The following is a 13,831-nucleotide window of genomic DNA, read 5'->3' on the forward strand; positions in this document are numbered from 1 at the left end:
GCAGGGCACTCTCGTATTGGGATATTACTTTCCAATGGGTCGCCTCTGGTGGCTCCCTCCCCCTTTTGTTTATCTTCCGATATCAGTCCGATGTTCCCACTCTGCTTTACCTGCCCACTGGCATCTTTTGTAGAGGTCCAGACGTGTATAATTCTGATCTCAGGCTGATTTCGTGGGTGATCGGAGTTCTTTGGAAGGTAATCAGCTCACTTTAGGGTACAGGTTGAAAGGGTGCCTCCTCCTATCTCCCCGCCATCTTGTCACCCCCTTCACCTTTTTGTTTTGTTGATGGTTTCCTTCACTATGCCAAAATCACTGTGCCAAGATTTTTATTTTGGTGTAGTCTCAACAGTTTATACTTGCTTTTGTGTTTGATGCCTGAAGAGACATACATTAAAAAAAAATGTTGCTAATGTAATGTTGCATGTAAATATGATTATTCCGTTTCCTTCTTAGAGTTTTATGGTTTTCTGTCTCACATTTAGGACTTCAATCCATTTTGAGTTTACTTTTGTGTATTGTGTAAGAAAGTGGTTCAGCTTCAGTCTTTTCCATGTAGGTGACCAGTCTCACCAGCCCCAATTATAGAAGAAACAGTCTTTTTCCCTTTATATTACTGTCTTTTTGTCATAGATGAATTGACCGTATTGAGTTTATTTTTGGGTTCTGTACTCTGTTCCATTGACCTATGTGTCTATTTAAGGCCAGTATAAAACAGTTTTAATTATTATAGCTTTATAGTATATCTTGATGTCTGGAATTGTGATATGCTCAGCTTTGTTCTTCTTTCTCAAGATCAAATTAGCTACTCAGGGTATTTCATGTTTCCATACAAATTTTAGGGGTATTTGTTCTAGTTCTGTGATAAATACTATTTGTATTTTTTTAATTTATTTTATTTTTTCAGTGTTCCAAGATTCATTGTTTATGCACCACACCCAGTGCTCTACGCAATACATGCCCTCCTTAATACCCACCACTAGCTTCACCTAACCCCCTACCTCCCTTCCCTCCAAAGCCCTCAGTTTCTCAGAGTCCACAGTCTCTCATGGTTCATTTCCCCCTCCAATTTGTATTTTGATAGGGATTGCACAAATGTATAGGTTGCATTGAGTAGTATGAACATTTTGACAATATTAATTTTTTCCCATTCATGAGCATGAAATGTGGTTGTATTTGTTTATGTTGTCTTCAATATTTTTGACCAATGTTTTACAGTTTTCAGAGTATAGGTCTTTCACCTCCTTAATTAAGTTCATTTCTAGGTATTTTATTCTTAGGGGCTAATTGTAAATAGAATAGCTTTCTTAATTTCTCTTTCTGCTAATTTGTGACTAGTGTATAGAAATGCAACAGATACCTGTATATTAATTTCATATCCAACAAACTTATTTATTCATTTGTAACTTCTAGTAGTGTTTTTACAGACACTAGGAGTTTCTGTATTTATTATCCTGTTATCAGAAAACAGTGACAATTCCACTTCTTGCCAATTTGGAAACTTTTTCTTGTTTGATTGCCATGACTAGGACTTACATTACTGTGTTGAATAAAAATGGAAAGAATGGATATCCTTATTCTGGTTCTGACCTCAGAGGAAATGTTCTCTGTTTTTTCATCATTGAGTATGATGCTAGCTATGGAATTTTCATATATGGCCTTCACTATGCAGAAGTATGTTTACTGAAACCCAGTATATTGAGAATTTTTATCATCAATGGGTGATGAAATTTGTTAAGTACTTTAACTGCACATATCAAGATGATTATAAAATTTTTATTTTTTTCTCATGTTAATGTGGTATATCAAGTTTACTTATTTGTGGTTATCGATCCCTCCTTGCATCCAAGAATACCTCCAACTTGATCATGGTGAATAATCCTTTACTGTTTGGTGTTCAATTACTGAATGCAGTTTGTTAATATATTGTTGAGTAATTTTGTGTGCATGCTTATCATGAATATTTACCTTTAATTTTCTTCTTCATAGTGCTCCTATTTGGCTCTGGTATCAGGGTAATCCTAGCATCATACAATGTATTTGAAAGCTTTCCTTCCTCTTAACTTTCTTGGAGTAAAGAGAAGTGGTATTAACTCTTCTTTAAATATTTGGTAGATTTTACTAGTGAATCCTTTTAGCTCTGGACTTTTGTTTTTTGTACGTTTTCTGATTACTGATTCAATTCTGTTACTAGTAATTGCCCAGTTTAGATTTTCTATTTCTTCCTGATTCAATTTTAAATGATTGCATGTTTGTAGGAATTTATGCATTGATACAAAGTTGATCACTTTATTAGCATATAGTTCTTTATGTTTCCCTGTTACAGTTTTTATTTAAATTCCAATTAATTATCATACAGTGTATTATTAGTTTCAGGTGTAGAATTTAGTGGTTCATCACTTACATAAAAATGCAGTGCTCATCACAAGTACTCCCTTTAATATTCATTATCCATTTAACCCATCCCTCCACCCACTTATCCTCCAGTAACCCTGAGTTTGGTCTCTATACCTAAGAGTCTATTTTCTGGTTTGCACCTCTTTTTAATTTTATTTTTTGCACTATGTCCATCTATTTAGTTTCTTAAATTCCATCTATGAGTGAAATCATAAGGTATTTGTGTTTGACTGATTTCACATTGTTTAATATTCTCTCACTCCAACCACGTTGTTGAAAGTGGCAATATTTCTTTTTTTTTTATAGCTGACCTGAAGAAAGAGTTAAGATGGTGGAGGAGTAAGGGGTCTCTAAGTTTGTCTTGTCCCTCAAATACAACTAGATATTTGTCAAATCATTCTGAACAGCTGAGAAATCATATATATATATATATATATATACAATACATACATACATATATACAATATGTATATTGTATGTTGTATTGTATTTTGTATGTATTTATATACAATATACATATTGTATATATGTATGTATATATTGTATATATGTATATATAATATATATACATAATATATATTTTATATATATATATATGTATGATTTCTCGGGTGTTCAGAATGATTTGACAAATATATTGTATATATGTATATATACATAAAATGGATGCATGTTTTTCTTTCTTATATTGGGACCAGTTTCTATTAATAAGCAGGCCAAAACAAACAAAGGATCTAGTTTATTTGTTTGTTTCTGTTGTTGTTGTTGTTGTTGTGCTTGTTATTTTTTTTTCTTTTTATTTCTTTCTTTGCTTCTTTTCTGGAAAAAATGGTGAAACAGAGAAATTCGACCTGAAAGAAAGAACAGGATGTATTACCACCAAGGATATAACCAATACAGATATAAGTACAATGTCTGTAATAGAATTTAGAACAACAATTATAAAGATACTAGCTGGGTGTGAAAAAAAAAGCATAGAACACACCAGAGAATCTCTTATTGTATACATAAAAGAACTAAAATTTAGTCAGGCCAAAATTAAAAATGCTATAAACTAAGATGCAGTCTCAAGTGGAGGTCATAAATAAAGAATGAAAGAAGTGTGAATCAATGGTATAGAACATAAAATTATGGAAAATAAGGAAGCTAAAAAAACGAGGGAAAGAAAACCATTAGACCATGAAGGTCCACTTAGGGAAATCCATGATTCCATAAAGTGAAATAATATCTGCATTATAGGAGTCACAGAAGATGAGGATTAGGGAAAAGGGGCAGAAGGTTTATTTAAAAAAAAACAAAGCTGAGAAATTCCTTAATCCGGGGAAGGTAACGGACATTCAACTCCAAGAGTCGCAAAGAACTCCCTTCAAAACCCCCCAAAATAGGTCAACAACCCAACATATTATAATGAGGCTTGCAAATTACAAAAATAAAGCAAAAATCCTAGAAGCAGCTCAGGACAAGAGCTCTTTAACCTCCAAGGGTAAACATAAGGTTGACAGTAGACCTGTGCACAGACACATGGCAGGCAAGAAAGGAATGGCATGATATATTCAAAATGATAAATGGGAAAAATATGCAGCCAAGATTAGTTTATCCACAAAGGCTATCATTCATAATAGAAGGAAAGATAAAGGCTTTCCAGGACAAACAAACGAAAGGAATTTGTAAACATTAAACAAGCCCTGAAAGAAATATTAAAGGGGATCTTTGAGAAGAGAGAGTCCCAAAGTAGCAAACACCAGAAAGGAAGAGAGACAATCTACAGGAACAATAACTTTATAGGTAATAAAATGGAAGTAAATTCATATCTTTCAATAATTACTCTGAAGGGGGGCAAGATGGCTGAGGAGTCCGTTTCAACCAGTCCCCTGAATTTAGCAGGATATCTACCAAACCATTCTGAACACCCATAAAAATCAGCCTGAGATATAAGAATATATATCAGGATCTCTACAAGCAGAAAAACACCACCTTCCTGAGGTATGAAGGACAGAGTCGTGATTCTGCAGGCAAATATCAGAAGATAAGTGGAAGGAGGAAGGAGCTACCATAAGTGGGGCCCTGGAAAGTGATATAACACTGGAATAAAAAAGCATCCTGCACCAGGGAACTGGGCGATAACTCAATAACTCGAAGAGCAGTAGCAGCCATGAAAGGCTGTATGACAGTGCTCAAACAGGATCCAGGAGCTTTGAGGGCATGTGCACACAAACCCAGGACCACTTGAAGTTTTAGAAGCACAAAAGACAGAGACAAGTGGGGCCCCTGAATCAACTACTGAGAGGGTCACTTTGGGTGCACACCACTTGTAGGAGGCTGCAGTTTTTCAGTGGCACTTACAAGAATGGAGACTGTGTTCTGGAAGGTTCAGAGAAGAGCAGACATATTTCTCTGCTCTGGGTCAGAGGTCTGGGTGCAGACATTGCTTTTGTTCTGACCCTCAGAAAAGATATAGAAAGCCACCAAAGAATAAAAGCTCAAAAACCAATTTCCACAGAGCCCAGTGCCCTAACAAGGGATGGAGCAACTCCACCCATGCAGAGTTGCCTGAGAGACAATGGGGCAGGCCCCTCTCCTAGAAGACAGGCTGGAAGAGCAAGAGGACAAACAACCCTAGGGTACACATAAAACTGTAAAATCCCAAAACCAGGGAAGAATAGTATATTGATCTCCAGGCATTGCCTCACAGCTTGTGTATTTTTCAGATACAACTCTGTTTTTTTTTTCTTTTTATTCTTTCTCCTATTTTTCTTCTCTGTTATTTCTTTTCACCTTTTTCTCATTTCAACTAGATGTTTAATATGATACATTTTATAAGAGCTTTTTACCTTGTATTTTTGGCACTTACATTTTTTATATAGATATATAGTTCAATGTAGTCCTTTTTACTTATTCAATACAACCTTTATATATGTAGTTTTATTTTCACTGTAAGTCTGGGAAGTAGTGTCATCTAACAAAGAGAACAAAATACACCCAGGAAGGACTGAAATGCCTTACCTTGCCCACACTGAGATATTATAGTCCTCTCATTCTCCATTTTATTTTTAAAAATTTTAAAATTTTATAAATTTTATTCTTTGTTTTCATTTTGGCTTTGTTTCTCTGGTGGTGGCTCCACGCACTCTGGATATTCCTAGGGTGCATCTTGCCTGGGTCATGGTTGATATTTTGGACTCTGTACATTCAACTACACCTCAAGAGAATGAATAGGAGGAGGAACTCCCATCAAATAAAAGAAACAGAGACAATGGCCTCTCCTGCAGTCCAAATGGATATGGATATAAGCTAGATGTCAGAGATAGACTTCATGGTAGCAATTACAAAGTCAAGACCTAAGCTTGAGAAAACCATTAGTGGCAAAATAGAATCTCTAAGGGCAGAAATCAGAGTTTATCAGGCCGAACTTAAAAATGGTATTCATCTTATGGATAAAATGCAGTCTAAACCGGATACTCTAAAAGCCAGGGTAAATGAGACAGAAGAACAAATTAGTGATCTAGAAGATAAGCTAATAGAAAGGAAGGAAGCCAAGGAGGCCTGAGACGAACAGCTAAAAGCCAATGGGAACAGACTTATAGAGATTAATGATGCCACAAAAATGTTCCAGTGTCAGAATTATCAGGATCCCTCAGAGATCTCAGAGAGAGAGGACTAGAAGGTATATTTGAGCAAATTGTAGCTGAGAACTTCCCTAATCTGGGGAAGAAAACAAGCATTCATGTCCAAGAGGCAGAGAGGACCCCTCCCAAGATCAAGGTGAACAGACTAATGCTCTGCATATAATAGTAAAAGTTGCATATCTTAGAACCAAGGAATCAATCCTGAGAGCAGCTAAGAAGAAGAGTTTCTTTACATAAAGAGGAGGAACATCAGAGCAACATCAGACCTGTCCACAGAGAACTGGCAAGCCAGAAGGGATGGAAAGACATATTCAGGGTACTAAATGAGATCATGGAGCCAAGGATACTTTATCCAGCATGACTGTCATTCAGAATAGATGGAGAGACAAGGAGCTCCCAGTACTGGAAGAAACTGAAAGAATATGTGACAACCAAGCCAGCCCTGCAAGAAATTCTAAGGGGGATTCTATGAAAGGAAAAAGACCCCAAGAGTAATATAAACCAGAAATTTACAAAGATGATCAATAGAAACAGGGACTTTACAGACAATAAGACAACAATAAATATGTATCTTCCAGTAGTTACTCTCAATATGAACAGCCTAAATGTTCCCATGAAAGGGCATAGGGCTGCAGACTGGATTCAAAGACAAGACCCAGCAATATGCTCTCTGTAAGAGATTCATTTTGATCCTAAAGACACTTCCAGAATGAAAATAAGGCAACAGAGAACCATTTTTCATTCCAAAGGACCTCAAAAGAAAGCTGGGATAGCAATCCTCATATCACACAAATTAGAATTTAAACCAAAGACTATATTAAGAGATACAGAGGGACACTATATCCTTCTTAAAGAGTCTATTGAACAAGAAAATCTAAGAATTGTAAATATCTATGTCTCCAACAAGGGAACATCCAACTGCATAAGCTAGTTGTTAACCAAAATAATCATATCAACAATAATACATTAATCCTAAGTGATTTTAACACTCTACCCTCAGCATTGGACAGATCATCTAAACAGAAGATCAACAGAGAAACAAGGGCTTTGAATGACACATTGGACCAGATGGACTTCATAGATACACAGAATATTCCAACTTAAAACAACAGGTACTCATTCTTCTCCAATGCACACAGAATTTTATCCAAAATAGAGCCCATACTGGGTCACAAATCTGGTCTCGGCCAATACCAAAAGATTGGGATTATTCACTGCCTGTTATCAGACCACAGTACCTTGAAACTGGAACTCAATCACAAGAAAAAAAAATTGTAAGAAATTCAAACACTTGGAAGTTAAAGAGCATCCCGCTAAAGAATGATATGGTCAACCAGGAAATTAAAGAAGAACTTAATTCATGGAAACTAATGAGAACAAAAACACTTCAGACCAAAACCTATGGGATACTACAAAGGCAGTCCTAAAAGGGAAACACATAATCATCATAGCCTAACTCAAAAAATTAGAAAAATCGCAAATGCACAAACTAACCTTACACCTAAAGGAGCTATAGAAAGAACAACAAATAAAATCTAAACCAAGCAGGAAAAGAGAAATAATGATTAGAGCAGAAATAAATGAAACAGAAACCAGAAAAACAGTACAATAGATCAATGAAACTAGAAGCTGATTCTTTGAAAGAAGTAATAAGATTGATAAACCACTGGCGAGACTTATCCAAAAGAAAAGAGAAAGGACCCACATTAAAGAGGAAAGAGATCATGACTAACACCAAGGAAATAGAAATAGTTATTAGAAATTATTACCAGAAACTATATGCCAACAAATTAAGCAACCTGTAAGAAAAGGGTGCCTTCCTGGAAACATATAAACTAATGAAGCTGAAACAGGAAGAAATGGAAAACTTAAACAGACCTATAACTAGCAAGGAAATTGAAGCAATAATTAAACAATCTTCCAACAAACAAGAGTACAGAGCCTGATGGCTTCCCAGAAGAATTCTATCAAACATTTGAAGAAGAATTAATACCTATTCTCAGGAGGCTGTTTCAAAAAAATAGAAAGGGAAAGCAAACTTCCAAACTCATTCTATGAGGTCAGCATTACCTAGAACCCCAAACCAGACAATGATCCCACAGAAAAGGAAAATTACCTACCGATATCCCTGATGAACATGGATCCAAAATTTCTCACCAAGATACTAGACAATAGTATCCAACAATAAATTGAAAGGATTATTTACCATGGCCATGTGGGATTTATTCCTGGGCTGCAAATGTGGTTCAACGTCCTCAAGTCAATCAATGTGATACACTACATTAATAAAAGAAAGGACAAGAACCATATGATTCTCTCAATAAATGAAGAAAAACATTTGACAAAGTACAGCATTCTTTCTTGAGAAAATTCTGCACAGTGTAGGGATAGCAGGAAAATACCTCAATATCATAAAAATCATATATGAAAAGCTGAGAGATAATATCATTCCCAAAGAGGAAAAACTGAGAGCTTTGCCCCTAAGGTGAGGAACATGGCAAGGATGCCCACTTTCATTACTGTTGTTCCACATAGTATTAGAAGTTCTAGCCTCAGCAATCAGACAACAAAAAGAAATAAAAGGCCTCTGAATCAGCCAAGATAAAGTAACTGTCACTCTTTGCAGATGACATGATATACTATGTGGCAAACCTAAGAGACTCCACCCTAAATTGTTAGAACTCATACAGAAAGTCAACAAAGTGGCAGGATACAAAATCAGTTGAATTTCTATGTAGTAACAATGAGACAGAAAAAAGAGAAATTAAGAAATCGATTCCATTTACAATAGCACCAAAACCTGTAAGATGCCTAGGAATAAACCCAACCAAAGAGGTAAAGGACCTGTACTCTAGAAACTGCTTATGAACACTTATGAAAGAAATTGAGGAAGAGACAAAAAGATGGAAAAACATCCCATGCTCATGGATTGGATGAATAAATATTGTTAAAATGTCTATGCTGCCCAGAGTAATCTATACCTTCAATGCCATCCCTATCAAAATACCATTGGCATTTTTCAAGTAGTTGGAGCAAACCATCCTAATATTTGTATGGAAACAGGAAAGATCCCAAGTCGCCAGAGGATTTTTGAAAAAGAAAGACAAAGCTGGGGGCATCACATTGCCTGATTTCAAGCTATATTGAAAGCTGTGATCATGAAGACGGCATGGTATTGGCACAAAAATAGACACATAGACCAGTGGTACAGAATAGAGACTCCAGAAATGGACCCACAGCTCTACATCAACTAATCTTTGACAAATTGAAAAAATATCAATGGAAACAAGGCCATCTTTTCAATAACTGGTGCTGGGAAAATTGCACAGCCATATGCAAAATAAAGAAACTGGACCATTCTCTTACACCATGCACAAAGATAAATTCAAAATGGATGAAAGACCTCAATGTGACACAGTTATCCATCAAAATCCTGGAAAAGAACACAGGCAGTAACCTCTTTGACATTGGCCATAGCAACTTCTTTCAAGATACGTCTCCAAAGGCAAGAGAAACAAAAATGAACTTTTGGGATTTAATCAAGTTAAAAACCTACTTCACAGCAAAAGAAACAGTCAACAAGGGGCGCCCTGGTGGCTCAGTGGGTTAAGCCTCTGCCTTTGGCTCAGGTCATGATCTCAGGGTCCTGGGATGGAGCCCTGCATCAGGCTCTCTGCTCAGTGGGGAGCCTGCTTCCCCCTCTCTCTCTGCATGCCTCTCTGCCTACTCGTGATCTCTCTCTGTCAAATAAATAAATAAAATCTTAAAAAAAAAAGAAACAGTCAACAAAACTAAGAGGCAACCCATGGAATGGGAGAAGATATTTGCAAATGACATTAGAGATAAAAGGCTAGGATTCAAGATCTTTAAAGAACTTCTCAAACTCAACACTCAAGAACCAAATAAACAAGTCAATAAATGGGCAGAAGACATGAACAGACAGTTCTCCAAAGAAGACCTACAAATGGCTAACAGACACATGAAAAACATGCTCCACATCACTAGCCATCAGGGAATACAAATCAAAACCACAATGAGATACCACCTTACACCAGTTAGAATGGCAAAAATTAACAGGAAACAACAAATGTTGTCAAGAATTTGGAGAAAGGGGAACACTCTTACACTCTTGGTGGGAATGTAAAAGGGTACAGCCACTCTGGAAAACAGTATGGAGGTTCCTCAAGATGTTAAAATAGAGCTACCCTATGACCCAGAATTGCACTACTAGGTATTTGCCCCAAAGATATAGATGTAGTGAAAAGAAGGGGCACACACACCCCAATATTCATAACAGCAGTGTCCACAGTAACCAAATTCTGGAAGGAGCCAAGATGCCCTTTAACAGATAAATGGATAAAGAACTTTGGTCCATATATACAATGGAATATTACTTAGGCATCAAAAAGGATAAGTACCTGCCAGTCACATTGACATGGATGGACTAAGTGAAGTAAGTCAAGCAGAGAAATACAATTATCATATGGTCTCACTCATATGTGGAACATAAGCAATAGCATGGAGGACCATAGGGGAAGGGAGAGAAATCTAAAGGGGGAGAAGTCAGAGAGGGGGACGAAAAATGAGAGACTATGGACCCCAGAAACAACATGAGAGTTTTGGGGGGGGGTCATGGGGTAAGAAGGTGATGAGTATTCAGAAGGGCACATGTTGTGATGAGCACTAGGTGTTATATGCAACCAATGAATCACTGAACACTACATTAAAACTAATGATGTATTATACAGTGGCTAACTGAACAAAATAAAAACAAGGAAATCAAGACCTTAAAAAGAAATGATTACTCTGAATGAAAATGGACTAAGTGCTTCAATCAAAAGACATAGGATATTAGAATGGATAATAAAAAGACCCATCAAAAATAAAACTGGGGGCATCACATTACCTGATTTCAAGATTTACTACAAAGCTGTGATCACCAAGACAGCATGGTACTGGCATAAAGACAGACACATAGACCAGTGGAACAGAGTAGAGAGCCCAGATATGGACCCTCAACTCTATGGTCAAATAATCTTCGACAAAACAGGAAAAAATATACAGTGGAAAAAAGACAGTCTCTTCAATAAATGGTGCTGGGAAAACTGGACAGCTATATGTAGAAGAATGAAACTCGACCATTCTCTTACACCATACACAAAGATAAACTCAAAATGGATACAAGACCTCAACGTGAGACAGGAATCCATCAGAATCCTAGAGGAGAACATAGGCAGTAACCTCTTCGATATCAGCCACAGCAACTTCTTTCAAGATATGTCTCCAAAGGCAAAGGAAACAAAAGCCAAAATAAACTTTTGGGACTTCATCAAAATCAAAAGCTTCTGCACAGCAAAGGAAACATTCAACAAAACAAAGAGGCAACCCCCGGAATGGGAGAAGATATTTGCAAATGACAGCACAGACAAAAGGTTGATATCCAGGATCTATAAAGAACTCCTCAAACTCAACACACACAAAACAGACAATCATATAAAAAAAATGGGCAGAAGATATGAACAGACACTTCTCCAATGAAGACATACAAATGGCTATCAGACACATGAAAAAATGTTCATCATCGCTAGCCATCAGGGAGATTCAAATTAAAACCACATTGAGATACCACCTTACACCAGTTAGAATGGCCAAAATTAGGAAGACAGGAAACATCATGTGTTGGAGGGGATGTGGAGAAAGGGGAACCCTCTTACACTGTTGGTGGGAATGCAAGTTGGTGCAGCCTCTTTGGAGAACAGTGTGGAGATTCCTCAAGAAATTAAAAATAGAGCTTCCTTATGACCCTGCCATTGCACTGCTGGGTATTTACCCCAAAGATACAGATGGAGTGAAAAGAAGGGCCATCTGTACCCCAATATTTATAGCAGCAATGGCCACGGTCGCCAAACTGTGGAAAGAACCAAGATGCCCTTCAATGGACGAATGGATAAGGAAGATGTGGTCCATATACACTATGGAGTATTATGCCTCCATCAGAAAGGATGAATACCCAACTTTTGTAGCAACATGGACGGGACTGGAAGAGATTATGCTGAGTGAAATAAATCAAGCAGAGAGAGTCAATTATCATATGGTTTCACTTATTTGTGGAGCATAACAAATAGCATGGAGGACAAGGGGAGTTAGAGAGGAGAAGGGAGTTGGGGGAAATTGGAAGGGGAGGTAAACCATGAGAGACTATGGACTCTGAAAAACAATCTGAGGGTTTTGAAGGTGCAGGGGGGGTGGGAAGTTGGGGGAACCAGGTGGTGGGTATTAGAGAGGGCACGGATTGCATGGAGCACTGGGTGTGGTGCAAAAACAATGAATACTGTTATGCTGGAAATAAAATATAAAATTAAATTAAATTAAAAAAAAAGACCCATCAATATGTCAATTAAAAGAGACTCATTTTAGACCCAAAGACACCTCCAGAGTGAAAGTGAAAGGGTGGAAAACCATGTATCATGCCAGTGGACATCAAAAGAAAGCTGGAATAGCCAAACTAAATTTTAAACAAGAGATGGTAATAAGAGATGAGAATGACACAATATCATAATAAAAGTGTCTATCTAACAAGATCTACCAGTGGTAGATATTTATGCACCTAACTTTGGAGCAGCCAGTTATATAAACCAATTAGTAACAAACTTAAAGAAACTCATTGGTAATAATAATACAATAATAGTAGGGTACTTTAGCACCCCATTCACAGCAATGCAGAGATAATCTAAGCAGAAGATCAACAAGGAAACAAGGGCTTTGAATGACACACTGGACCAGATAATTTCACAGATATATTCACAGCATTTCTTCCTAAGGCAGCATTCTTTTCGAGTGCATATGAAACATTCTCAAGAACTGATCACATACTGAGTCGCAAATCAGTTCTCAACCAGTAGAAAAAGATTAAGATCTTACCATGCATATTTTCAGACCACAGTGGTATGAAACTTGAAGTCAACCACAAGGAGAAATTTGGAAAAGACCACCAAATACATACAGGTTAAGAGCATCCCACTAAAGAAAGAATGGACCAAACAGGAAATCAAAGAATTAAAAAATATGTGGAAGGAAATGAAAATGAAAACACAACAATTCATAACCTTTGGGATACAGCAAAGGTGGTCCAAAAGGGAAGCGTATAGCAATATAGGCCTTCTTCAAGAAGCAAGAAAAGTCTCCAGTACACAACCTAACCATACACCTAGAGGAGCTAGGAAAAGAACAACAAATAAAGCCTAAATTCTTTAGGAGAAGAGAAATAATGAAGATTAGAGCAGAAATAAATCATGTGGAAATTATAAAAAACAGTTGATCAATGAAAGTAAGAGCAGGTTCTTTGAGAGAATTAATAATATTGATAAACCCCTAGCCAGACTTACTAAAAAGAGAAAGGACCCTAACAAATCAGATTATAAATGAAAGAGAGATCACAACCAACATCACAGAAATACAATGACAAGAGAATATTATGAGCAATTATATGCCAAAAAATTAGGCAACCTGGAAAGAAATAGATAAATTCTTAGAAACATTCATTTTTGTGGCTGAGTAATATATATACAAATGTCAATGGATATTTGGGTTCTTTCCATAATTTGGCCATGGTTGATAATGCTGTTATGAGTTTCAGGGCACATGTATCCATTCAAATCAATTTGTGTATCTTTTTGGTAAATACCTAGTAATGCAATTGCTGGCTAGTAGGATAGTTCGATTTTTAACTTTTTGAGGAACTTCCATACTAGTTTCTAGAACAGCTGCACCAGTTTGCATTCCCACCAAAAGTGTAAGAGTGTTACCTT

The sequence above is a fragment of the Enhydra lutris genome, unplaced genomic scaffold (genome assembly GCF_002288905.1).
Source record: "Enhydra lutris kenyoni isolate GAN:26980312 unplaced genomic scaffold, ASM228890v2 scaffoldscaffold118, whole genome shotgun sequence".
Lineage (NCBI taxonomy): Eukaryota > Metazoa > Chordata > Mammalia > Carnivora > Mustelidae > Enhydra > Enhydra lutris.